The sequence below is a fragment of the Acomys minous genome (assembly GCF_964271855.1).
Source record: "Acomys minous genome assembly, chromosome: 13".
Taxonomy (NCBI): Eukaryota; Metazoa; Chordata; class Mammalia; order Rodentia; family Muridae; genus Acomys; species Acomys minous.
This window is the reverse complement of record NC_140495.1, coordinates 51,130,904-51,155,709: the sequence shown is the minus strand read 5'-3', so window position 1 is coordinate 51,155,709 and position 24,806 is coordinate 51,130,904. Positions and strand designations below refer to the sequence as shown.

The window sequence follows — 24,806 nt, the reverse complement described above, 5'->3', positions numbered from 1 at the left end:
AAAGTCTCCAAATTAAACAATCCAATGTTGATTTCTGCATTGAGGTTGCTCTCTAGCTCAGGAATCTCACCTTCTGCTATTGGAAGATGGTAGAACCTGTAGGAGGTCTCCAGGTCATTGAAGGTGTACCCTTAAATGAGATTTGGGGAATGTAGCTTTTCCTGCACCTGTCTCTCTCTTCTCGGCCAGGAAGTGAGCAGCTTGCTTCAGTATATTGTCCCTGCTTTGATGTACTGCCTTACCACAGGACCAAAACAACAGAGCTTGAATGATATGACACTCCTGTCCCAGGGCTTATCTTGCCTCTCTGCCCAACAAAGAGGCAGAGAAATGGGCATAAACCTACCATGAGGCTGCCTCAAGGCCAGAGTTTTAGTCTTCTGGGGTTCCTTGGGCATCTGTGTGAATTAGATGGAGAAGCAAGCAGAGCACTGTTCTACGGCAGCAGATACCAAAGCCATGGCTTGGGGCTGGACCTACCCAGTGTCTCTGCCAGGAGAGCAAGTCCACACATGCCTAGTTACTAGACAGGGTCTACATCATATTACTGGAATGAAGACATGTTACAGAGACTCAGCCCTGTGCCCATCTGCACTCAGGTGGAGCTGGAAGCAAGCTCTGTGATTTTGAAGGAGGCAGGACCCTAAATCCAGGGCTGGGGGCACAGAGAACTTGGCAGCCTGAATAGAAACCAGACTTAGAGTAAAGGAGGGAGGGTAGTTTTATCTCTCAAATGATTCAGGCTAGGACCAGGCAGCTGGCCAGCTGGAAAGGAAGCTCAGAAAGTGAAATCCAGGGTGACTTCATTGGCAACTCCTCCACCTTCTAGTAGCTTCCTTTGCCTTCCTCCTCCCTTTATAGTCTCTACAGAGACAATGTTCTGCATTCAGGCCCTCATATAAGCAAAGTGAAGTATTTCCCCTGCATCTAGCGGGTCTTTGGCTACTCTTCATAGTGAAGGACAGGGTGAGTCTGCACGTGGGTCTATTTTAGTTGAGTGCCTGTTTTCCCCTACCGCCTCTTATGTACCAGTCCTTCGAAAGGACTTGCCCTGATCCTTGGCAAGCTATCTGCCAGCAGGTTTATTAGGGTGAAATCATTTGAAGTCTGCTTTGACTGCTAATCTCTGAGAAAACAGGTCACACATTGTACTGCTAGTTGGTGGTGGTATCCAAAACTAACACTGGCATGTGTTTCTCAGGCAAGGAGGATTCTTGGCTCAGGCTCCAGAGGGAAGTGTGTGGTACGCATGTCTTCTTGTGCCAGCTTGTGTTCTGTTGTGCTGCCAGCCAGAGAGTCCACATTGGTGGGAAAACGCTGCAGAATGTAAAGTGAGGAGCAATGAGATGCTTGGCTGTCGGGGGGCAGCCAAAGCTGTGGCCACTTGTGTAAAGGAGAGCTATGTGATAGAGACATACTAGATTTTAATAAAAGCTACATACCACACAGAAAACCCACCTCACAGAAGAAGCCACAGGACCCACACACAGAAGATGCTGAAGAGCTTCGGTTCCATTTCAGCATCTGCTGAATCACCAACATTTTGGCCCTAAACCTATGGTTGTCTACTGAATTGCCATGAAATTTAAAGGGGAAGAGGGACACTAACATGAGCAAACACTCAAGGAATTCAGGCAAGCCACACAGTCCTTGCTCTCTGAGACACCTTAAGTGAAGTCAGGCTGACACTCCCTGTATCCTAAAATGTAAACAAAATTAGGATATTAGTGTACATTTCTTGTATTATTTCTGAGTTGGTATAAAATGTAATTAAAAAAACAAATTGTAACTTTAGAAGAAGGATTAATATCAGTGCTATCCCATTCAGAGACAATTTTTAAGATGGTAATCTGTGGGGTACTAGGTCTCTGTCTCATTAACCCTTTCCAAGCACATCCTAGTGAATGTTATTTCTTATTCCTGATTTTAATAGGAGTCCTTTATTTCTAATGCCCCCGGAGTCCTCACCTTTGGAATGAATGACATGGGAATAATGTCAGAACTTGGGACCATTTTGACATTCAAAGCTCAAAGAGAGAGGACAGAGCTCAGAGGCAGAGCCATTGCTCTGCATGCTTTAGGTTTCGAGTTCCATCTCTGCAGTTATAACAATAAAAAAGGACTCCTATAACATTCTGTAGAAATGTGGGAGAGTGGCCAGGAGGAAGCTGTTAAAAGAAACCTGCTGTTTACTAAGTGACTTGAAGGTACTATGTCACCAAGATGAGTAAATCTTCCCTTACCCTCTTCAAGAGTGACTGGAAAAATGGGAACTAGGGAGCAAAGCCAAACCCAGTAAGTTCTGGTCAGGACTAAGATATGGAAGGCAAATCCTATTTCTAGATAGATATCTAGAAGACCAGAAGGCTGGGTGTGTACCTACACTCACAGACTTGTGATTGCCAAGAGGTGTATATAACTGAAGTGACCGTAGACAGATGAATGGATAAGCCAATTATGGCATATACAGTAGGATGATACACATAATAAGGCATATTATTATGAAATAATTATATAACATAATTAAATATAATGTATAGTAGTATATAGTCTTAAAAATGAAGGAACATCTGACACAAGCCACAACACAGGGAAAACTGGAGAACTAGATGTTAAGTGCAATAAGCCGTTCACGAAAATACAAGTCCTCAAAGCAGTTAGATTCATACAGATAGGAAGAGCAGAAGTCCCAGAAGTTGCATGGGAGCCTTGGGTAGGATAGGATGGGGTGGGTGGCATGGTAGCAGTGGAAATGGATACAGAGTTCCATTGTTAGAAGATGAAAAAGTCATCCAATTGTTATGTTAGGTTCAAGTACACCATATGACTAAAGAGGAGATTTAACAATGATAAGCTGATGGGGAAAGTCGGGTGTGGTGGTGCACACGTGTAATCCCAGTACTCAGGGAGGCAGAGCCAGACATCTCTGTGTGTTCAAGGGCAGCCTGGTCTACAAAGTAAATCCAGGACAGCCAAAGCTACACACAGAAACCCTATCTCAGAAAAAAAAAAAGATGGTGGGGAAAATATGTGTCAAATGAATGCATAGAAGGTGATAGAAATACAGGCTAAGACCTCGGCCAGACTCAAGAGTCTATAGTGCTCAATTTTATGTATTGATTTGATTGGATTATTGAATATCAAGATAGTTGGCCAAACCTTATCCTGGAGATTTGGGTGAGACTGACACTTGACTAGTCAGTCAGTTTTCTGATACTGAGACAAAATAACTGAGAAAATCAACTTAAAAGGACAAGAGGTTTATTTTGGCTCGTGGTTTCCAAGGCTTCAGTCTATGGTTACTTGGCCCAGTTGCTGGGGATCTATACTGAGACAGAGGCCTATGGCAGATGTATGTGGAAAAGGAGAGTGCTTGCCTCACAGTGGCTAGCAAGCAAAAAGAAAAGGGAGCTAAATATGGAAGAAAGAGAATAGGACATCAGCGTGCCATTAGTGGGCACTTGCCAGCAGCCTAGCTTCTTTCCACTGGGCCAAACTCCTAAGAATTTGTCATTTTCCAAAAGTGCTTTCAGTTGGGGACCAAATCTCAATACCCAAGCCTGTGGGGAAACATCTAATATTCAAACATAACAGTGAGTTTTCATGATAAGTAAAGCAGTTTAGTTTTTATTTTGTGAGCACCCTTCAGTTGGTTAGGGAGAGAATTCTTTCTGCCTGACTTTTCTAGGCTGGCCCATCAGGCTTTCCTTATCATCAGCTGCAATGGAAACTCAGCTACTCCTGTGTCTTGAGCCTGCCCATGCTCATCAAGTCAGCTCTCCTTTTCTTCCATCTCTCAGGCTCTCTTTGGCTTTCAGCTTGTTGACTCTGGAACTTGTCAGCTGTCACAATAGTGTAAGCTGTTATGTGTGCATGTGCCATTTCCCAGCAATACAGGGGATTTACTCCAGAATACCAAAATCGGAAGGTGGCTGACTCTCTTATATAAAATGGTGCACTGTTTGCAATATAACCAAGGGTTGTCCTTGTATATACTTTAAATTATCCACAGATGGTTTATAATACTTAATATAACACAAATGTTATACAATAATGATACTCTAGTTTGTTTAGGGGATAGTGACAAGGGGGAAAAGTCTACACATGTTCAGGAGAGAGAGAGAGAGAGAGAGAGAGAGAGAGAGAGAGAGAGAGAGAGAGAGAGAGGAGACAGAGACAGAGACAGAGACACAGAGAGAGAAGTTCATTTGTTCTTCCATCCTTAGCACAACAACAACAAATAAAACACAAGAAAAACTCATCAGAAAAACAGCATCCTTCTCTTAGGAGTAGAGCATCCAGGATGGATAAAAGCCATATGTAGGTTCCAACAGATATCAAGATAGTGTTATTGTATGCATGATAGCAGAGTGTCTGTCCACTTTTGAGTACACACTGCACAATGGCATTTGTCATAGATGCTTGTTGCCCACAAGAACTAGATAATAAGACCCCATTGCTGAAGATACATCATAGTTTGGTTGCAGGACATAGAGAAAACAAGCTGGAACCAGAAGGGAGGCTTTCATGCTGCTAGTTGATTCACATAGTGCCAGACGATGCTGCATTGGCTCCTGGGGGAAGAATTGTCTTCAAAAGCCTTACTCAGCTATGGAGTCTGCATATTGTGCTGCTGGCGAACCAGTTGAAAAGTGCCTGCTGGTGAAATGGTGACAAACCACTAGTGGGGATAGCCAATCCTCTGATCGGATTCTAGGCCTGCTCCGTGGGAGGGAATCCATGTCCGGCTCTGTAACCCTAATCTAAAGTCTGTTGCTGGGAAGATCATAGACCCCAGTGGAAAAGCTGCTACCATTGTTTTGCTAAATGGACATGATATGGCCATCAAATGGTTACCTAAACAACTATATTTATACACATACATTAGTGCTATCCTTAGTAAAAGAAACTCCTTTATGTAGAGGGCAGCAATAACTCAGACTTGTCCATGGTCAAAGTACTGAGATTAAGGAATTGCTGGATCACAGCCACAAATGGGACATCTGTATCACTCCCTCCAAGGTTCAAGGAACATCATGAAATAAAGGACTCCAACTAAAATCAGGAATAAGAGATAAGATTCACTAGGATGTGCTTGGAAAGGGTTAATAAGACAGAAACCTTGTACCCCACATATTATCATCTTAAATTTTTTTTCTCTGAGTGGCACAGCACTGATATTAATCTTTCTTCTAAAGTTATAATTTTTCCATTATATTTTTACACTAACCCGGAACATCATGGAAGATTGGGAAAATGCAAGAGGTCAGGGAAGGGGAAGAGTGAAGTAGAATTCTACCTTCAGAACATGACACAACTCTTAGACTCTCAATCTCATAGCAGTTGCAAGATTGGACCTGTCACCCTGGGCCTCGAGCTCTCCCACCCCCAGGACACATAAGCAGATGATGGTAGCTAGAAGAAAGAGCTCAGGGGGACCCCTCTCCCCCAAGTATCTATAGGCTCTTAATAACGGCTGGAGGGTGGGGATGATTTTCTTCAGTGGTGTATACACTGGCAGGGAAACCATGGTTCTATATTTTTTCCACCATGACACTACAATCAACCCTAGTGAAATATGTTGGAAAGCCTCAAAATAAATAAATAAATAAATATAATTAAGACACGAAAGTTGAAAAGGACTAGGAAAGAAGTAGAAGGGAATCAGCAAGCGCAGAAGGGGACAGAGGATAGTAATGGTGGGAGTGAATATGGTAAAAGCTGCATATGAAAAAGCTGTAATTGACTCTATCATGTGCATCCAACATGTAATAAAAACTAAAAATGCCCTTTTACACAGAGAGTGAAGGTACTTTATGTCAGGTAGTGCAGTATACCCCACCCTGACAGAGTTAAAAGAACAGAAATCGCATCTGTGAAAAATCACACCAGAATGTGTTAGGGAAATGAGTCAGCTGAAAATATACTCCTAAAAATAGAACAAAAAGACAAAACAAAACAAAAAGTAAGTGAAACAAAGTTCTTAAGATCACAGCCATCAGTAGCCCTGAGTGGTTCCATGGCAGAATTGCTCAGGAAGAACACACTGCATGGTGAAGACACAGTCCACGCCATGCACTCAGGGTTATTCAGGCCAAGAAACACATCTCTGTCTCAGCATTTATATAATGGGCTGGAACGAGGAATATAAGGAATTGAACCTGTGTGGAAACATATGCAGTTTCACTAAGCCACATATTGCCCCTCTCCCCACCCAATCGATGTCTTTTTCATATTCTTTAAGGAGAATTGTCTTGCAAAGTTTATTGATTATACCTACATAGGCGACTTCCCTGTCTCTATACATCTGGAATGCAACCTTGCAGATTTGTAAAAGACCATCAAAATGGACCAGGATGTACCACTCTCAGTGCCTTCTGCACTCTGGTGTAACAGTTATTTTGAGCCTAAGGCATTTAAGAAGGAATAAAACAGAAAGAACATTCTGCCACTCCTGCTCCCCATCTGTGTGAAAACAAGACATAAATTCCCCCCTCCCCATCCGACCTTCCTGTATCACGAGAACAGCCCTCAAGGCACCACATGGATCTACACAACAAACGTCTCTTCCACTAATTTCTCCTCCCACAATTCACCATTCCTAGAAGCCCAACACCTTTTCCTTTGTTTAAAAAAAAAACCCCAATTCAAAAATCCATTGTTGTTCTTAAAAACAGGGTATAAATTCCAAGGTCTGACCCCCTCTTTGGATTTTCATTCTGCTGTGAAAATCTCTGCAGATAAATTCTCAGCAAATACAACTTGGGAATCTTTTCTCCTGGAGATCTGTTTTCTTAGTCTGACTTGCAGGGTTCATCTGCAGAACATGAGGCTAGAGAAAATGGTTCTTTTCTTTTCTCATACCAATAGTCCAGCATCATGATCCATACACAGTAATCAGTGGAGGGGTGTCCAGGGTGCACTGGCCAGCACTTCAAGAGCAGGATTGAGTACTTGGATTGAACCCATTTTTTGAGACAAGCCACATGCTGGGTCCCATGCTAGCCTGCCCCACCAAAACTGGATGACCTAAACACCCAGATTCATTTTCTTACAGCTGTAGAATCTAGAACTGTAGGATCAAGGCACTAGCAGGTTTCTCTGTTTTGACGGCCATAGCCAAAAACCCATCCCATGACTCAAGCGGCTTTTGGTGAGTTATTAGTGATTCTTGGCTTTCCTTGTCTGGTCGACTCATCACCCCGACCTCTCTTTATGTTCACACCCTGTTCTCCCTGTCCATACATCAGGACACATGCCATACTAGAGTTGTGACTGTTCTATTAACAAATGAGGTTCCACCCTGAGTTGTTGAAGGTTAGGGCTTCAGCATAAATTATGGGAGTTGGGGAAAAGCCACAGATTAGAGTCAGACCCCACGCAGTCCAGGCCTGGACACAAGGCTATCTGATGGGAGTAAAGTGAATATCATTTCCATCTATCGTTAACAGCTTGTCACTAGCCTGGGCAATCGTCACTTCTTCATAGGCACAGGGCAGAGTACTCATGGATTTGATTTGATGCTAGTGATGATGGCTCTACAGTTGCCTCCTGCTTAGCTGGAGGTTATGGACAAGGGTTTAAAAGCCAGTAGTCCAGTCCCTAGTAAGTGAATGGTAGGTGTTGGGGTAGATTAACCACAATCACAATTGGCTTTCCCTAATTGCGTGTTCCTTGTCTAAGGATTCAACCAATCATGCATAAGAAATATTCATTAGAAAATACCCATAGGAGGGGCTGGCGAGATGACTGCTCTTCCAGAGGACTCGGGTTCAATTCCTAGCACCCAAATGGCAGCTAACAACTGTCTTTACCTCTTGTTTCAGGGGATCTGACACCCTCACACACGCAAACATGCAGTCAAAGCACCAATGTACAAAACATAAAAGTAAATAAATAAAAAGTTTAAAAAGAAAATACTCATAAGAAAAGCAACATCTGGGGCTGGAGAGATGGCTCAGTGGTTAAGAGCACTGTCTGCTCTTCCAGAGGTCCTGAGTTCAATTCCCAGCAACCACATGGTGGCTCACAACCATCTGTACTGGCATGATGCCTCCTTCTGACATGCAGGTGTACATGCAGATAGAACACTCATATACATAAAATAAAATAAAAAAATCTTTTTTTAAAAAAGAAAAGCAACATTCTAGAAAACTCTAAAAAAGTAAATCTTGAATTTGTTACATGGAGAGTATTATACTACGTTGCATCTATAAAGGGATATGTAGGCACTGTGCCAAGTATGTCTGAGGTAGTAGATGAGGAAATGAGTTATGTACAAATAGGACACCATCCAATTCACTTGAATGTCCATGTAATCTAAAGGCCTGTAACCAATCCCCTGTGGATATATGCTCTGCAGAAAGCCAAATGACTGCAGGAAGAAAATAAATTCATCTCTAATCCAGAAGACAAATTTATGTGAACATAACTGAACATAGCATCACTCATTGATGTCAGAACTGGTAAATTCAGGAGTATCAATGATGTAGAAAGCACGGTGTGCACTGGGCTCTTAAAGCAGAGTCCTCACTCTCAGGGACTGCTTGTCCTGGAGTTTCATTTTCCACTATATTTCTTTGCTTTAACAGAAAACATGTCTTGATTCCCTTACTGTGCTTATGTTGATATTACTATTGAATATATATATATTGAATATATATATTGAATATATATATATATATATATATATATATATATATATATATATATATTTCCATTACCCTTTCGCTACCCTTTGTTCCTCTTCAGGCCCTGTAGTCTTTTGTGAGGGCAATGCAAGCCAGAGGGGTTGCCAATGAGCTGGGCTTGGGGGTCAATGTCTTATGCTGGGAATAGTAGAGGTCCATGGGAAAAGACTTGATTTTTCTCAGATAAGACAAAACTATGGAGAAATGAAATAGTAATGGAAACAAGGGGTCACAGAAAAGGCAAATATTTTCTTTCTGACTTATAATTTCCTTTGTTTTGATTTCCTTCTAAGTTGAGGCTTATAGCTCCAGATAAGACATGATCTATAGAACAAATTTCAAGCTTCTTAGAATCATAAGGAGTATTAAAGACAATTTTCTGATTATTTTGTTTGTTCAAGAAGATGTGACTGGATAATGTTTTAGGTCCAAGCCATCAAAATCAAATGCTACCGGCAATTTGAGAGCCACTACCCGACATGGCTTAGGTTAATCTCATTCTCTTTATGTGACTGATTAAGAAAGCCATGTACTGTGAATGGATTCATTGGGCTTCATACCAAAATCATCACAGAGTGACTAGCTTCATGCTAGCATTATCATTAGACCATATCTATCAGCTTACTAGGAAACCAGAGCAAATGCAGCATACAGCCCGCTGTCTCAAGACATTAAGTTGTTCATATCTTAATGCCCCTGCAAGTAAAAACACCTAGGAATCCAGCAGCATCCTCTAGTATCTGAGTGACACTGGGGACAAGCAGAGTATTTGCTTTGAGCCTGACCTAGGCAGTGCCATCAAGGACCAGGTCTTTGGATGGCTCTTCTCTTCCCATCCCTGACTTTGGCCCCAGGGTAAAGTGGATATTCTAGATTTTCTACCAGACAGGGGTTACCCAAAATGGTCCTCATTTCAGAGGATATGAGGAACAGCCAACCGCACAAAGATCACCACCAAAGGCAAGATGGCACCAGCAGAAAGACAGGTCACCTTCATTTATTGGTTTCAAATCTTATTTCATAAGCCCAACCAATGATGTCTTACAACTATCAGCACTGTAGATAATTGTAAATAGAGGTACAGAGAGGAAGACTTGCTTGAGACCTTGGTAAGACTTCTGACATTGGCATCAGATTAAGACACGCCCCTGTCTCCTGTATATGCATGTAGCCATGTGCCTGCTGCAGTACACATGTGGAGCTCAGAAGACATCTTGTAGGAGACAGTTCTCTCCTTTCACCATGTGGGTCCCTGAGAGAGAACTTAGGTCATCAGCCTTGGCGGCACAGGTGTTTACCTGCTGAGCTGTCTTGCTGACCACACAAAAGACCTTTTACTCCTAACTATTTTTATCTAATAGGTGAACAATTGTTTTGTTGTTGTTGTTTTTGTTGTTGTTGTTGTTCTTGCTACAGTGATTGAGTAAGTCACCCTATTTTTGCTGGAGGAAGAATGCTTATCTTTGCATCTTGTTTCTGGCTTAAAGGCATCAGCTTCCTCTGCAGCAGGCTAATGGCTGCACACTTTGTGGTCTGCAGCTTTCGCCACTGGATGCTGAGTTTGACTGTGGGCATTAGTCAAAGCTCCCTGGGCTCTTTTACAAGCAGATTCTGTTCCCACAAAGAAGAAGGAAGAAAGGAATTTTCCAGATCTCTAGAAAGGCAATGTGCTTTCTGTCTTAGCCACTTACCATCCTCGTTAGCCCACTCCAGACAAATCACTATTCATTTTTGATGTCTAAAACCAATTGCAACCACATTACCTTAAGCAAGCTCCATAACGGGAGCCAAGAGTAACCAAAACGGGAATGAAAAACACATGGCGAAGATGGAAACAGCATGTCGACTCAAATACCTTTGCAGTTTGCTCTTTCTAGACAAGCTGTAGAGGGCTGCTCCATACCAGGGCCTTTCTCCCTCCCTCATTACCAGTCAGGAAGGGGGCCTATGAAAGGAAAGCCTGCTTCCTACATCAACCTTCAGCCCCATGACAGGAAAAGGCTGGATTCAGAAGAAGTCTTACAGATCTTCAAACAATTCAGTCAAGCCTGGCCTTGGCTTGGGGTATTCTCTACTCATAATGTGGTACAGAGTGGCCCAGGACTAAATGCACAGAGGCAAAGGCTCAACACTCCCCACAAAGAGCACACAGCCTGTGCCTGTGCAGGGCTGCAGCTACAGACATCATGAGAGCTGTTTTAAGCTTCTCAGAGTTCCACCCCATGATTCGATCACCTTCTGGGAATGAGCACAGACTTTTGGAATTGATTTCTTTTTCTTTTTCAAAGAGGCCACTTCATCAGCTCTCTCAAACCTAACTGTCCACAGAGGGAGGATGTTTGAGAGAATTGCATAGTATTAAAGGAGGCATTCTAAGCCCCTAGGCAGAAGCAGAAAGCAGTTCAAGGCCAGAGATCAGGAGCTCTGCAGTAAGCACACCTGCCTTGTGCTCGACAGACATGGCACTGGAACAGTGCTAAGATACACAGCTGTGAAAGAATTCTTAATCTTTCTTCCCAAAGTGCAGTCTCTTTCTGATTTTCTGGTTATTCTAATGTATTTTATTTTGCTATTCGGAATAAATAGGGCAGCATCCATGGAATTGATATGCTAATATCAGGACTCCTAGTATGAGATTTTGAGGAAACATAAACAAGGAAGGAGTCCTCATGAGCTCTTGGAGAGGACAGAAGAGATAAAGGCACTCTAATTCAGGGCAATGTCCTAGAATAACAAGGGAACAGGGCTAGCACTCCAATATCCACAGTCACTGCACTTTGAAGACAGTGCAAGAGGCTCACAGAGCCAGCCTCAAAGCAACTGGACTTCAGCATTTCTGATCTTCTACAGGAAAGGAATTCAGATATTTGAGGCTGCAGGCAAGCTCACAGAGGTCACATGTCTACAGTGTAGGCAGCACTGCTAGGGCGCTTGGTGCCTACATTCTGAGAATTTGAGTCAACGAATTTTGGCTCTGCCTTCAGCAAGGGCAAGAAAGACTTTCCCAAGGAAACTTTTGGACCCAACATACAAGCATGTGTCCCTTAAATGATGAAGACATGTTCTGAGAACCATGAAGTTTGGCGACTTCATCATCAGGCACTTTTGTCATAGTGTGAATGTCAAAGCATGTACTTCCTTAACTGTAGGCACTGTGGCTACTACATGTGTAGGATAGATGATCAATCTATTGCTTCTTTCTGTATAACATGTTACTGTACCAAGGATGGCAGGCAACTGGGACATGATGGCAGGGTTTAAGTATATATAAATATTGAATAGGTACAGTAAAAGTTCTTGATGTGAGCCTTTTTAAAAAACACCTACCACGATCATATGGTAGTGTCACTGCTGTGATCTAAATGCTATTCTGAAGCACATTTAAAGAACTCTCAAAGCAGAAACACATTTTGTAAGTGCTCTGGCCATCCTCTGTAGGAAGAGATGAAGAATGTATGTCTACACACACACACACACACACACACACACACACACACACACACACTTACATCATATTGTTACTTTGTCACAAACACACAGTCCAATAGTTTGCGGATCCTGGTCCCTTCTGCCTAGAGGATGCTGGCAGCTATGGAGGCCTTCTGTATTTTTATGTGAAGACAGGTTGGTGCTTCTTGTGAGTGAGGTCTAGGTAGGAACTATCTGACAGGTTTGGGAGCCAAGGGCTTGGCAAACATTGAGGCTTAAGAAAAATACAGTTCAAAATAAAGGCCTCAGAAGCACCTTGAGAAAGACCTTCTCCTGACCTCCTTGCCTCCTGGCCCTCATTCTCCCTTGAGGCAAGTCACAGGAACTCTGATTATTCTTTCCACAGGCTGGCCATGGACATCTGAATGGTGGTTCAGGTTTCCTCTAAGTCCATCATGAAATATAAACTTGTCCTCTAGTTTTTCTGTCTATAGGAATTAGAGTTGAATTACTTCTATACATGTGTGTGCCTTCATGTGTGTGAACACAGCCATATGCATGGAGCTCATGGAGTGGAGCTCAAAGTTCTGGTCTGGGTCCTTGCCTTCAGCTTGTTTGAGACCTGGTTTCTTGGTTGTTTGCCACTGCATATGCCAAGCTAGCTGATCTGAAAACTTCCAGAGATTCTCACATTTCCACTTCCAAACTCACCATAGAGTCAATACAAACGCATGTTGTGCCCCGCTTTCTGTGGGTTCTGAAGATGCAACACTAGGTTCTTATGTGTATGGGTCAAGGGCTGTCTCCACCAAGGCATCCCCACAGCACCTCCCCTGCCTTTTCATTGATGAGTTAGCCACAAAGAAATTCTCTAATCTGTCTTGTCTGAAAGTTGATTAAAGACTTCTAGTTCAGAAGGACCCTGCCTCACACCTGGGAAGAAGGAATGCTGCACATAGAGGCCACAAACAGTGGGGACAAGCCCTGTGCGTTTCCCACCTGTCTGTTTCCACTGGGTCATCACTTCTTCCCAATCACATGTCTACACAACAGCATCTGACTTATTGACCCGAAGCATGAAAATGGATTGTTCTTCCTAGATCTGTGCTCTTTAATCTGAAAAAACCTGGGACAAATCAGTAACTGAGGTTCCTGTTAGCAAACCAAGCAAGCTGGCCTGCCAGGCTCGATCAGTACCTGTGGCTTCATCCCTAGCCTCTACCCTAACCCTCTCCAGCCCTGGGACTTGCCTTCCCTTTTCCCAGCTTCTTTTTCTTATATAAAATTGACATTTTGGCCCACACTTTTTTGGTCCTCCATCTCTTTTCTCTTCCTCTCCTGCCTTTCACATTCCTCTTACAGCCTAGTTCAGCCTACTGGTCATATCTAGTCTCCCTGCTCTAGAGTTTTCCAGATGCCTCTGCCTGTATTCTCTCTTGTATCTACAGTAAAAACCATCTCCTCAACCATACCTGGAGGGGTCTTGTCCTCATTTTCATTACTTATGCTCCTTAAAACTATAGTCAGATAAATGCCTTATATGTCCCTTCTGTTAACCTGATGATTGCTAGGTTATTTCAGCAGATTCCAGTATTTGGCCTTCAGAAGAAAAGTTCAAATGCCACATATGACTATTACTGCTCAATAGCTGATTGCCTCTGACTGCTGGTCTCCCACACACTTATTGTTTTTGGACTTAAATAAGCTCCCGTCTTTGCATGTCTTTCTCTCTCTCCAGTAGCTTAGACCTCTACAGCTGGCATCTCCTTTGATAACCTTGCAAGTGCCTGTGGGCTCTTTCCAGTCTTGAGAGGTTGAGACCCTGAAGCTTGATTTTGGCACTAGACAGTCACCACCTAGACAGGTCCAGGTCCCTATTCAACTACTGCAGACCCATGGCTGTACCCACCTTTCCCTTTGTCCGTATACATCATCTTGTTCTGCCACTCTGCTGCTCTGGTCTTGGAGCTTCTACCTTTCCTACTCTGGCCAACCTTCTCTTCCTGACTACTTGGACCTGGAGGACACTGAGCTAGGTTGCCCTTTCTGTTGGCCCCTCTCAGGTGCTAACAGTGTCACCTCACTTGATCCTCTTGGCGCTGGAGTCCATTCAGGGTCTGCCTGAGGCTAGCTGCATTTTTCACAGGCACCTGTTTATGGGAGGTACAGCTCCGCCTGTCTCCCCCAGGCCTCTCATTTCTCCCTGAGACTGACATTTATCACATATCTGTGGTCTCAATCATATGTTTAGAGATGCAGTGAGACTGATGATTTTAAAACACCTCAGTAAGATACATCCATTTTCAAAATTCACTGTAAATCTGTGTCATCCTGTACCGCAAATGAGCAGTGGAGAAGAATGAAGTGTCCTGTGCAGAATCTCATAGCAAGTGAATCCAGGCCCCCAGTGCCTCCTGTTCCTCTTCTAACTACTGAGCACCACAGAGCTGTTCCCCTACGATGTACATTCTATTCCTGGAACATGTGGGCATCCTGTCTTACTAAGAGAAAGAGACTTTGCATGTGTGATGAAGTCATAATGTAAAGAAATTGTCTTGAATTATCTGGTTGACCCGAGTGCATTCCTGAAAGTTCTTACCATGTGGAAGATGGATGCGAGAAGACGATGTCAAGGAGAATTTGAAGATGCTCTGCTGTTGTCATGGAAGGGGAGGCAGGATTCACAAGCCCTAACACAAGCAGCCTTTGTTAGTTCACAAGCTGATCTGCTAGCCTGCCAGCTGAGCTGATCTACCTCTAGGTTGCTTAGCAACCTCTGATATCATCATCTGCATCCTGCTACCAAGTGTGTACCAGAGACACCTGATATAAAAGGACAAACTGGCCATCTCTCTCTCTCTCTCTCTCTCTCTCTCTCTCTCTCTCTCTCTCTCTCTCTCACCCCCTATCCCTTTCTCACTCTCTCTCCCACTGACTCTCTGTCTCTGTCTCTGTCTCTCTCTATATATACCCTTACGGCCCACTCAGGCCCTAACTCCTCTTCCCTTTCCTTCCTCCAAATAAATCTCTCCATTACTTATTTGTTGCATGGCATCTCACTCTTAATGACAACAGCCTTCAGAAGCTGGGAAAGTCAAGGAAGTGAATTCTCTCTAGCATGCACTCAGTCATAACACCTCGGTACTTAGCCCAGGGAGACAAACTACAGACTTCTCACCGTCACAGCTGTAAGATAATGAACTTAGAGCTATTTAATGCAGTACATTCATGCTGATGAGCAGCATCAATATGAAACTAATGTATTCACACCTATGCTTTAGTTGAGTGGGTTTTACTGCATTTTCTCATTTGAAAGCTAGGTATTATAATACTACCTGATTGTTGTGAAAGTGCAACCATTATTTACATGGAATTTGCATTACATTTACATATTTGCATATTCAGTACTTATTGTAAGTTGCCTAGAGAAAGATGTGGAAGAACATGAACATGCATAGCTTCCATATAAATGCTGTAACACTTTATTTGAGGAACTTGGACATCTATAGATTTTAGAATCCAAGGGGTCCTGAATGTAATTCTCTGTATATGCAGACCACTGAATACATGCCACATTCATACATGTATATATACATATAGTATTTCCAGGTGTATGTATATGTAAGATAATACTTTGAGGAAAATATACAAAGAAAAGAAGTAAATCAAATGAGGCACTAGAAAGAGACTATACATTTTGGATGGGATAAGAGGTGGGTCTTGGGTGTGGTTTGATAAAAGAGTAAGAGATGATTGGTGGAGGCACCAGCAAGTGTGAACGTCCTTGGCCCAGTTGTGGGAAGGTCAATGTTACTGGAGATGGCTAAGCAGAGGGGAGATCAAGAAGGGTCGGGCCAGATTTCTGGTCTCTGGATCATTTACAAATTTGCAGGCTGTGGTTGGTTTGGGAAGCCTTTCTAGGGCTTTGAGAAGAGAAACTATATTTGAGATCAAGTTACAAATATGAAAACAGGTTTGCAAAGGAAGCTAGAGGTTAGGCTGAGTGCACACTGGCCTGCATGGCTGGCTGGCTGCTCTCGCCTTGGCCTTGGTTCACTGGGACTCCCCAGGAGAGAGAGAGGTGCTGCCAATGAAAGTAGCCAAAGCTGAGGAAAGGGAGCCAAGCCTGCCCAGTGCATCAAGAGCAGGACAAGAAGATCTACTGCTTTTGCTAGACTGCTAGTAGACCTGTTGCCCACTGGTCCAGATTGCATCATATGAATGAGGCTCCTCTTGGCACTGTCACTTCCTAAGCCTCTGACTTGCTGAGAACCCTGTTTCAATCACCAGGTCCCTTCTCAACCCTTCCCTACATCTTGCAAAGTTTTTTCATCAGAAGTGTGTATCAAGATAGCTTGGGGATTGGGGCTATTTCTTCCCTTCAAGATGATTGTCAAAGGTGGTTAATTTGAGTGCCAGGAAATTTGCATCTGCTTATAGGATTTCTTTGTATTTTCCATTTGTAGGGGCAAAGAAAAGTTCATTTTAGCTTCTTTCTTTGCCCCACAAATTGAAAATGCAAAGGAAGAGCCTAAAATGAAGTCTGCCTGTGTATGTATCAAATCTCTTAGCTTTGTGAGTTGTAGTTTTAGCATTCTTTCACCAACTTTAGCTGACTGCCCTGGATCTTCTGACTCTAGAATTAGAAGAGAACAGCATACTGGGAGCACTTCTAGCACTTGGGAGGCAGAGGCTGGTGGATCTCTGTGAGTTCGAGGCCAGCTTGGCCTGCAAAGTGAGTCCAGGACGGCCAAGGCTACACAGAGAAACCCTGTATTTAAAAACAAAAACAAAACAACCCCCCCCCAAAAAAAAACAAGAGAGAGAGAGACAGACAGACAGACAGACAGACAGACAGACAGACAGAGAATAGCACTTGACCATTAGGCTTCGGCTCATTGTAATTTAAACTGGCTTTGAAATAAGAACCATACTGTCTTATTGGTTTGTTTAGTTTAGTTTAGTTTTATTTTGTGTTTTGTTTTTGTTCTTTCTTACGTTGTATTTAAAGAGAGTAACATGTCATCTAAAAATTAATTAAAAGGCTCTGTCTAAAAGTTGGATGACTGTCCAGAAAAAAAGCTTATAGAGTTTAGTAGAATTTATTCAGCACCACTGCTCCGACCCCCAACCCACTGGCCACACACTGTGGAGAAAGAGAATTCCAAGTCAGATGATATAATTAAGGGCATGTTATCATCAAATATCAGTAAGTGCCCAACAAGATGTCATTTAAAACATTATTCCAAGCACCACGTTCTTGTACGATGTACAAAAGTGTCAGGGAATGAACATCAAGCCTGTTTACCAACCTGCATTGCAAAAGTAAAAACTTGTCACCTAAGAGAAAGCTTCAAGCTCCTTGCTTCGGTTTTCAATACTACCAGAACTCTTAAGTATATATTAACCACACAGTTTAGTTCCACAAATGTTTTCTAGACAGTTGAGCGAGTCATTGTGCCAGCTCTGAGTCTGACTGAGAAAGGTACATAACCCTTCCTAAACTCCAGGGTGTTCTGGGTCCCATAAGAGTCCACGGAAGAGAAAGTTGACCTTCCCACATTCTTTTGGGACTAGGGCAACTCTCACCGTGGGTGGGCCAAATCCTATTTTCCCACTCTCTGTGCCTCCTGCACCCAGTAGAGTCTAACAATTCTCCTCAGGGAGCCATTATGCGGAGCACAAGCAGAGCTGTGTGTTGTACTCACAGCTGGCTGGCTGTGGCCATGCACACTTCCGTGCCCACTGCTCTTCTCCCTCATGTTCAAACTGAATAAAAAAATACAGACAGTACATGTGTGCATGAGGACATGTGATGTTCTGTGTGGATGCTTCAGGCAGAGAAACACATTTACCAAACAAAGATCCTCTGGACACACCAGCCTCTGAAACTGCTGTACTGCCCAGCACTGCCTGGATGTCAGCCATGACTCAGATGACTCAGGGCTTCATGTAAAATGTAAGATGTAAACCAGTCCCGATTAGGGCATTTTCCTCCCTTTCTATTTTTATTTTGGAGGAGCCAAGACATTTCTTTTAATTCCCTTTATAAAATATTGGACGTCAGAAATGTGTCAACAAGAGCAAAAAGAAGCAAGCCAGCCCTTGTCCCTGAGTCATTAGACTTCAAACACACATTTAGTGGATTTCCTGGGCCTTAGAGAAACCACTTTTGTTTCCATCTCTGCATACTGTGCATACTCTTCCTGATTGCTGTGTTCACAGATGTCAGTAATCCTGCTCTGCTTCCTGCAGGCTGAGCAGGATGTGAGGAGCAAGGCAGAGAGCAGTGTTCTGTTGCCTGGACTTCCCCTCATGCTGGACTGTCAGCCGTAGGCTGAATGAAATAAGCCCATCTTCCCCAGGTTGTTTTTGGTTATGTGTTTACCACAGCAACAGAAGCCAAACTCAGACACATATATTATATGTTATTGGCTGATATGGTTTTCTTTCGCTTCGACTTTGAGTATTTTTTTTAATTGTAACAACATGCAAATAAAGTACTAAGTTGCAAAACTCTCTTTGAAGATAAAATTTGATGAAAAAAATTAAGTGGCAGAGGCCTTGTTTAGCATGGGAGTGGCCTGTATTTAATTTCCAGCACCAAAAATTTAAAATGTATACCTTTACTAATTTTCTCCTTCAAAATTCTATGTTTATGAGTCATATCTGTTACCTATCGGACTGCCCAAGGTTCTACTTGTTCCTTTCTATTTTTCACTCACAGTTAACACAATGGGATAAAGTAACGAGCTGCTGATTACTCAGTGGTAATAAAAAAAACCAATAAAACAAATTTGTGAGGCTGGCTAGGTGGTTTAGCAGGGAGATGTGTTTGCTTGTGTGGTCTGACGACTTGAGTCCAATCCCAAAATCCAAGTAAAAGTGGAAAGAGAAAATAGATTCCAATCAATGCTCTCTGCCCTCCAGAGGCACACTGTGGCACATGGGCACACACGTACATACAACAATGATATTTTTTTGTTTTGTTTGATGGGAGGGTATGACAACCAAGGCAAAGAATGGTTGAGTTCTGCATGAAGAGGCATCAAGAGGCCGCAGTAAGAGTGCAAAATTAACCAGATCCATCAGATCTAGAAGACAGTTGGTGCAGTCTAATAAAATGTTTGTCCAAATCTCCAGATATGCTCTTGACTTCCCATTTGTGCAACCATTACAATGTTTTAATAAAAGAACTAAGTGCATTCATACTGTCATAGAGAAACAGTCAGTTTTCAAAACATTGGATTTTGAGTAGACAGTGAAAACATGTGGCTCATAAATTAGACAAAAATAGGCTATTATATAGCCCGATTATATTTATAGTTAACATATTTATATAATTTTTAAATAAAAACAATTCTGTTTAAATTATAATTTAGTATATTATATATAAATTTATATATTTTTATATAAATATATAATATATATAAATATATAATTTAATATATTTTAAGATAAATTAAAAACAGTTGTGCAAGGGGCTATAGAACTCCTTTCCTCTATTAAATCTGTGTTTATATTAATGATTGTTCTCAGCAAGGATGTCTAGAATCAAAAGGATGAGAGATGGTTTGGTGAGTAGAATGGACTAGAGCTCAGATCTTCAGCATCAGAGTAAATGCCAGCTAGTCGAGATGGCCAGCCTATAGTCCTAGTGCTGAGGAGGTGGTACCAGGGGGCCCTGGGAGCAAGCTGGCTAAACTAGTGGATTGAGGAACTCTTCATTCAAGTGCAGAGTGATAAAAAAACCTGGTGTCAACTTCTGGCCTTCAGAGACGCGTGCACACATTTGCATCACTTCCACATGTACTACACACATATGAACACACAAACATATATGCAATCACACTATATACATACGGGAACAAAAAGAAAATTGAAACAAGAGACAAGATAAACTATAAAAGTAGTGAAATGGCTCTCCTCAGTAAAACCACACATAATTTCCTATTCTTTCCCTTTCAGCTTCTCTGTATTTTCTATGACAAATAAACCTTATTTGCACATTAAGAAACACCATAGAAAAATATAAACAGTAATATTTTGGTGAGGAAAATTGACCTAAAATCAGCACCAGGGTTACATTATTCCAAGCATTAAATATTTTGACATGAGAAAGATTTCTACACTCTGAATTTGAGATTGAGGAGCAGTATGTGGTGGCCTAGGATCTGCAGAAGCCTGTACTGGAAAGAATGCATAGCTCTTAGTAGATGTCTTATATTATATTTTCCTAAGGCTAGGTAAGTATGTCCACTTTGATGACAGAATGTTCACCTACCATGCACAAGACCTTGGATGTGATGCCTAGCTTTTCCATTATTGGAAAAACATTTATTTCACTATTGATTTTTCTCCATGTGCATGTGTGTGTGTGTTTATGTATCTCTGTGTGTGCATGTGTGTGTGTGCATGTGTGTGTGTGTGCATGTATCTCTGTGTGTGCATGCACCTGGGTACATGTTGATTCACAGAGGCCAGAAGAGGGTGTTAGACACTCTAAAGCTAGACTCACAGGCGCTTGTGAGACAACTGCTGGGATCCAGTTAAGAGCAGCAACTACTCTTACCAACAGGGCTTCTCTCAAGTCCCCTTGTCTTTTTAAATAGTAAAATGCAATGATTTGAGCTGATTAGTCTTCCACAGAATGAAACACAAAGGCTTTTGCAAGCCAGGATGAATCCCACTGGGTACCTGGCTTTGCCACAGTCCAGCTGATTATCAGCCTAATAATAACTCGGAATCAAATTCACATTACTAAGAAACAAAACAACAACAACCAATCTATAAATTGCACTGTGAAATAAGATTATATTAGCCTAAAGCTTGGATTTTATGTTTGGGGTTCAGAATTTCAAAAAAGAACTGAGTTGAGAATATTTTTAAAATTATGATAAAATTCATCACAGGGAGTCTGGCAAGAGATGCTTATGTGTGTTACATGGTTGTCATCTGTGTCATTTTGTCAATATTGAGAACGTTATGCGATCTGCCAGTGCATCAGTTGGTCCTGTACATCTTAGCTACAAGAAGCAGTAAAATATGCAAACGTTCCTTTTAAAATGCCCAATAGCTCTGGACTTTCAAGCTATCAGCCCTAGCACGTAAGTCATCTTGTATAAACATGCTTTCCTCAGAGTAATCAGACACATCGGTAATCGGCCTTTCCACCAGGGCCTTCTGGAAATACTGGGATGCAGAGGGGGGCAGGCTCAAGTACACAGCAGCTTGAAGCTATCCTGTGTTTATCTTAGACTTTTTATTCTTCCGTTGCTTTCTCTTTTAAAAACTCTTCTGATCAGATGGATTTTAGGTGAGAGAAACATACTAGAATGAGGAAATAGAAGGATCCAGAGGGTCCGAGAAATCTACAAGAAGAACATCATGATGGGCAGATCTGGGCCCAGGGGTCATGCTCAAACTATGGCACCAGCCAAGGATGCTACGTGTAGTAAACATCGAACCCCTACTCAGATCTAGCCATTGGACAGGGCAATCCACAGTTGAGAGGAGAGTGGGATATGACTTTTACACGAACTCTGGTGCCCCATATTTGACCATGTCTCCTGGATGGGGAGGCCTGGTGACACTCAGAGGAAGGACAGCAGGCTACCAAGAAGAGACTTAATACCCTATGAGCATATACAAGGGGAGGAGGCCCTCCTCAGTCACAGTCATAGGGGAGTAGGGGGAAAGCGGGAGGGAGGGAGGAATGGGAGGATACAAGGGATGGGATAACTATTGAGATGTAATATGAATGAATTAATAAAAAAAGAAAAAGGAAAAAAAGAAAAATAAAAACTCTTCTGGTTTTCAGTTCTGGTTCCCACAGAGAGAGATCAAGGTGAGGCAGGCACTTCAGGCTGTTCTCAGATCCTCATCCAGGGTCCTGAGGTCGAGGATGCTCCCTTTGCACTGAGCACAAAGCCATCTAAGCCCCGCTGGCATCTAAGTATGGCTAAGAATGTGCTCTGTAACCCAGAGGCTTAAAGAGAAAAAGTCGAAGTAAATATGATCCTTACCTGTGGTGTCAGAGACCTTCCTTCTGCTCAGCAACCAGACCAGTGGGGAAGAGGGCCACACCATGCAGGCCATGCGCCTCACTGGATTACCTGAATGCTGTGGGCTTCTGTCAGCAGAGCTATAAATAAGGCATGTCCACTGGCTCAGCCCAGCAGATAGGAGCCCAGCCCTGGCTCCTGCAAGCCTTTTTTGGTCTCTAAATGTAAAAGGTCTCAGGCTTCACTTGGGAAGGGGCTGCTGTGCACGTCCCCACTTGGCCTGACTGCCTCAAGGACACCCCAGGCCTTACACGTAATCTGAGAGCAGCCAAAAGAGGGAGGCCAGGAGGTCCTGAACCTCCCAGTGTGCAGCCCAGGGCTATATGCCTCGCTGGAGGTTGCAGGAAGCTGGCACAAGAGCTGGAGGGCACTTCTCTGGGGATACATGAGAATTCAGGCTCAAAGGGCTCAGAAGGGAAAGCCTGGTGTCCAGCACTCACTGTTGGAAAGAGTTCACTGACCGTCCTTCCCCAGTTTATACAAGGACTTGGGCATCTGCCTGGGTGAGTATTCTAGAAAGCCCAGAAGAAATCATAGTCTCTAGCACTAGGCATGTGTTTGGCTGTTGACTGGAATACATTTCCAAAAAGTCATGCCCTCTCTGTCATCCCTGCTCATGAGTGACTATAGTTTGCCTGTGTGGAACTGAAAGAGATGGTTTTCTGCAGTCTTTTAAAGAGGCATATGCCAGAAACAAAACAACAACAACAACAACATCAAAAAAAAAAACCACCCAAAAACAAAAAACAAAAACCCCCAAACCAAACTACAACAAAAAAACCAAAACAACAGCAAAAAGAACACTACTACTAAGCCTCCTTAAGTTTCCAATGTATGAGCAGATGACAAAGGTATTGTGTGCTCTCTGTCCCTCCCCTGTGTGATTAGCACTGGCTGCCTGAGTTCCCACAGTGGATTGGCTTGAGAATTTATCCCATTGCAAGCGGGGGTGTGGGCAGATAGTGGGGAAGGATAGTTCTTGCAGATCTCTTCCCGTTAAGGTTCCTAGTCAGCAAAAGCAGACTGGGAAAATTATAGGGGTGGCGGAAACATAGCTGCCTCTGCCCTGCTAGGACAGGCTCCAAATAAAGTGATATCAAACAGTTTAGCAGGAGAAAACCCAACTCAATCACATGTATGTCACCACAAATGACTGTCCTCAAGCAAATAATATCTTGGGAAGTTCAACTGTCCCCTGTGGTGACTTGAGTGAAAATGGCCCCTAGAGTCTCATAATTTTCATGCTTAGTCCCAGTTGATGAACTGTTTGGAAAGGACTAAGAGGTGTGGGCTTGTTGGAGTAGGTGTGGACCTGTTGGAGGTGAGTGATTGGTCGTGGGCTTGGAGGTTTTAAAAACCCACACCAGAGGCTCTCTCTCTCTCTCTCTCTCTCTCTCTCTCTCTCTCTCTCTCTCTCTCTCTCTCTCCCTCCCTCCCTCCCTCCCTCCCTCCCTCCCTCCTTTCTTCCTCCCTCCTATCCTCTCTCTCTACCTGCTACCTGTGAATCAGGTGTCTGCTTCCTGCAAATGGACTAATCCTCTGAAACTGTAAGCAAGCCCCCAATTAAATGTGTTATTTTATGTGAGTTGCCTTGGTCTTGGGGTCTCTTCATAACACTAGAACAGTAATAAAGACACCCTTCCCTTTGCAAAAGATTATCCCAGCCTGACTGGTCAATATTTTATGCCTTCCCAGTGAGGGGTGGAATTCCCTTTTCAGTATCCAGCTGCTCTGCCACATGGCAACTCTGCTCCTGGCCTGGGGGAAGGGACTAGAATAATATGGAGGCTGGAAAAGGCTACAAGGCAACGGTGTTTATCTATACTTGTTGGGTCAAGCTTTTGAGGGTGTAATTTTTGAGGGCATAGGAGACAAATACCTACACCCTTGTAAGTAGCCCCAGCCCCATCTAGGCTTCATAAGAAGCCCAATAAACTCATAGTTTCCCAGAGTGAACTTCGGCAGAATCATGTCTCGGTTTGTCATTGAGACCTTGGGAGGAGGGATAACCATTGCCTTGTGTCTCCCCCAGGGAAAGAATTTAGCAACTCATACACACTAGGATCCCATACAACATGAGGGTTGAAGAAGAGTTGGATGGCCTTAGTGGTTGAAGAAGAATGGAGGGTTGACTACTCTGGGGATGTAGTGACAAGTGATGGGAGGGCAAAGGGGGGAGGGCTTGCCTGGTCACACAGGTTAACTGCTCAGGTAATAAGAGTTACCTTGAAAAGTTACTCTCTGTAACTTCACTTTCTGCATCTGTGGATTCCACTGTGGGTTGCAGAAACCCTGGATCCAGACTAAAAATACTACACACTAAGTTGCATCAGTAGAACCCATTTTTTATCCCTACGATCTGTTCTAAGGTATAGAATGGGCTGCGTTCTCAAAGCATTCCTGTCACTTATCTGTCATAAGGAAGGGCCTGTGAAAACTGCAAATAGCTGTTGTCTCAGAACAGAACCCAGGAACAGGGCCGGGCTGAAGCATCAACTCTCTAGACTGGCATTCTGAACTGGGCTGCTGAAGCCCCTGGGCTTTCCAAACCTTTCCGGAGAGTAACTCTGATGTCACTGGATGATTCATGGGGTGCTGGAATTCACAAAGAAATGCTGTAAAT

General features: G+C 43.0%; 1 protein-coding gene across 2 annotated transcripts in view; it reads right to left on the bottom strand.

Annotated features, from left to right (window-relative positions):
• The window catches only part of FHL2 (four and a half LIM domains 2), a 94,649-nt gene that overhangs the window by 53,273 nt on the left and 16,570 nt on the right, over positions 1–24,806 (bottom strand). Inside the window, exon 1 of one of the 2 annotated variants that reach the window (XM_084754104.1) lies at positions 22,145–22,305. The exons of the other annotated variant lie outside the window; for it this stretch is intronic. The gene's annotated coding sequence lies outside the window, so the exon portion shown is untranslated. Of the gene's footprint in view, positions 1–22,144; positions 22,306–24,806 lie in introns of those variants that run through there. 2 annotated transcript variants of the gene reach the window in all.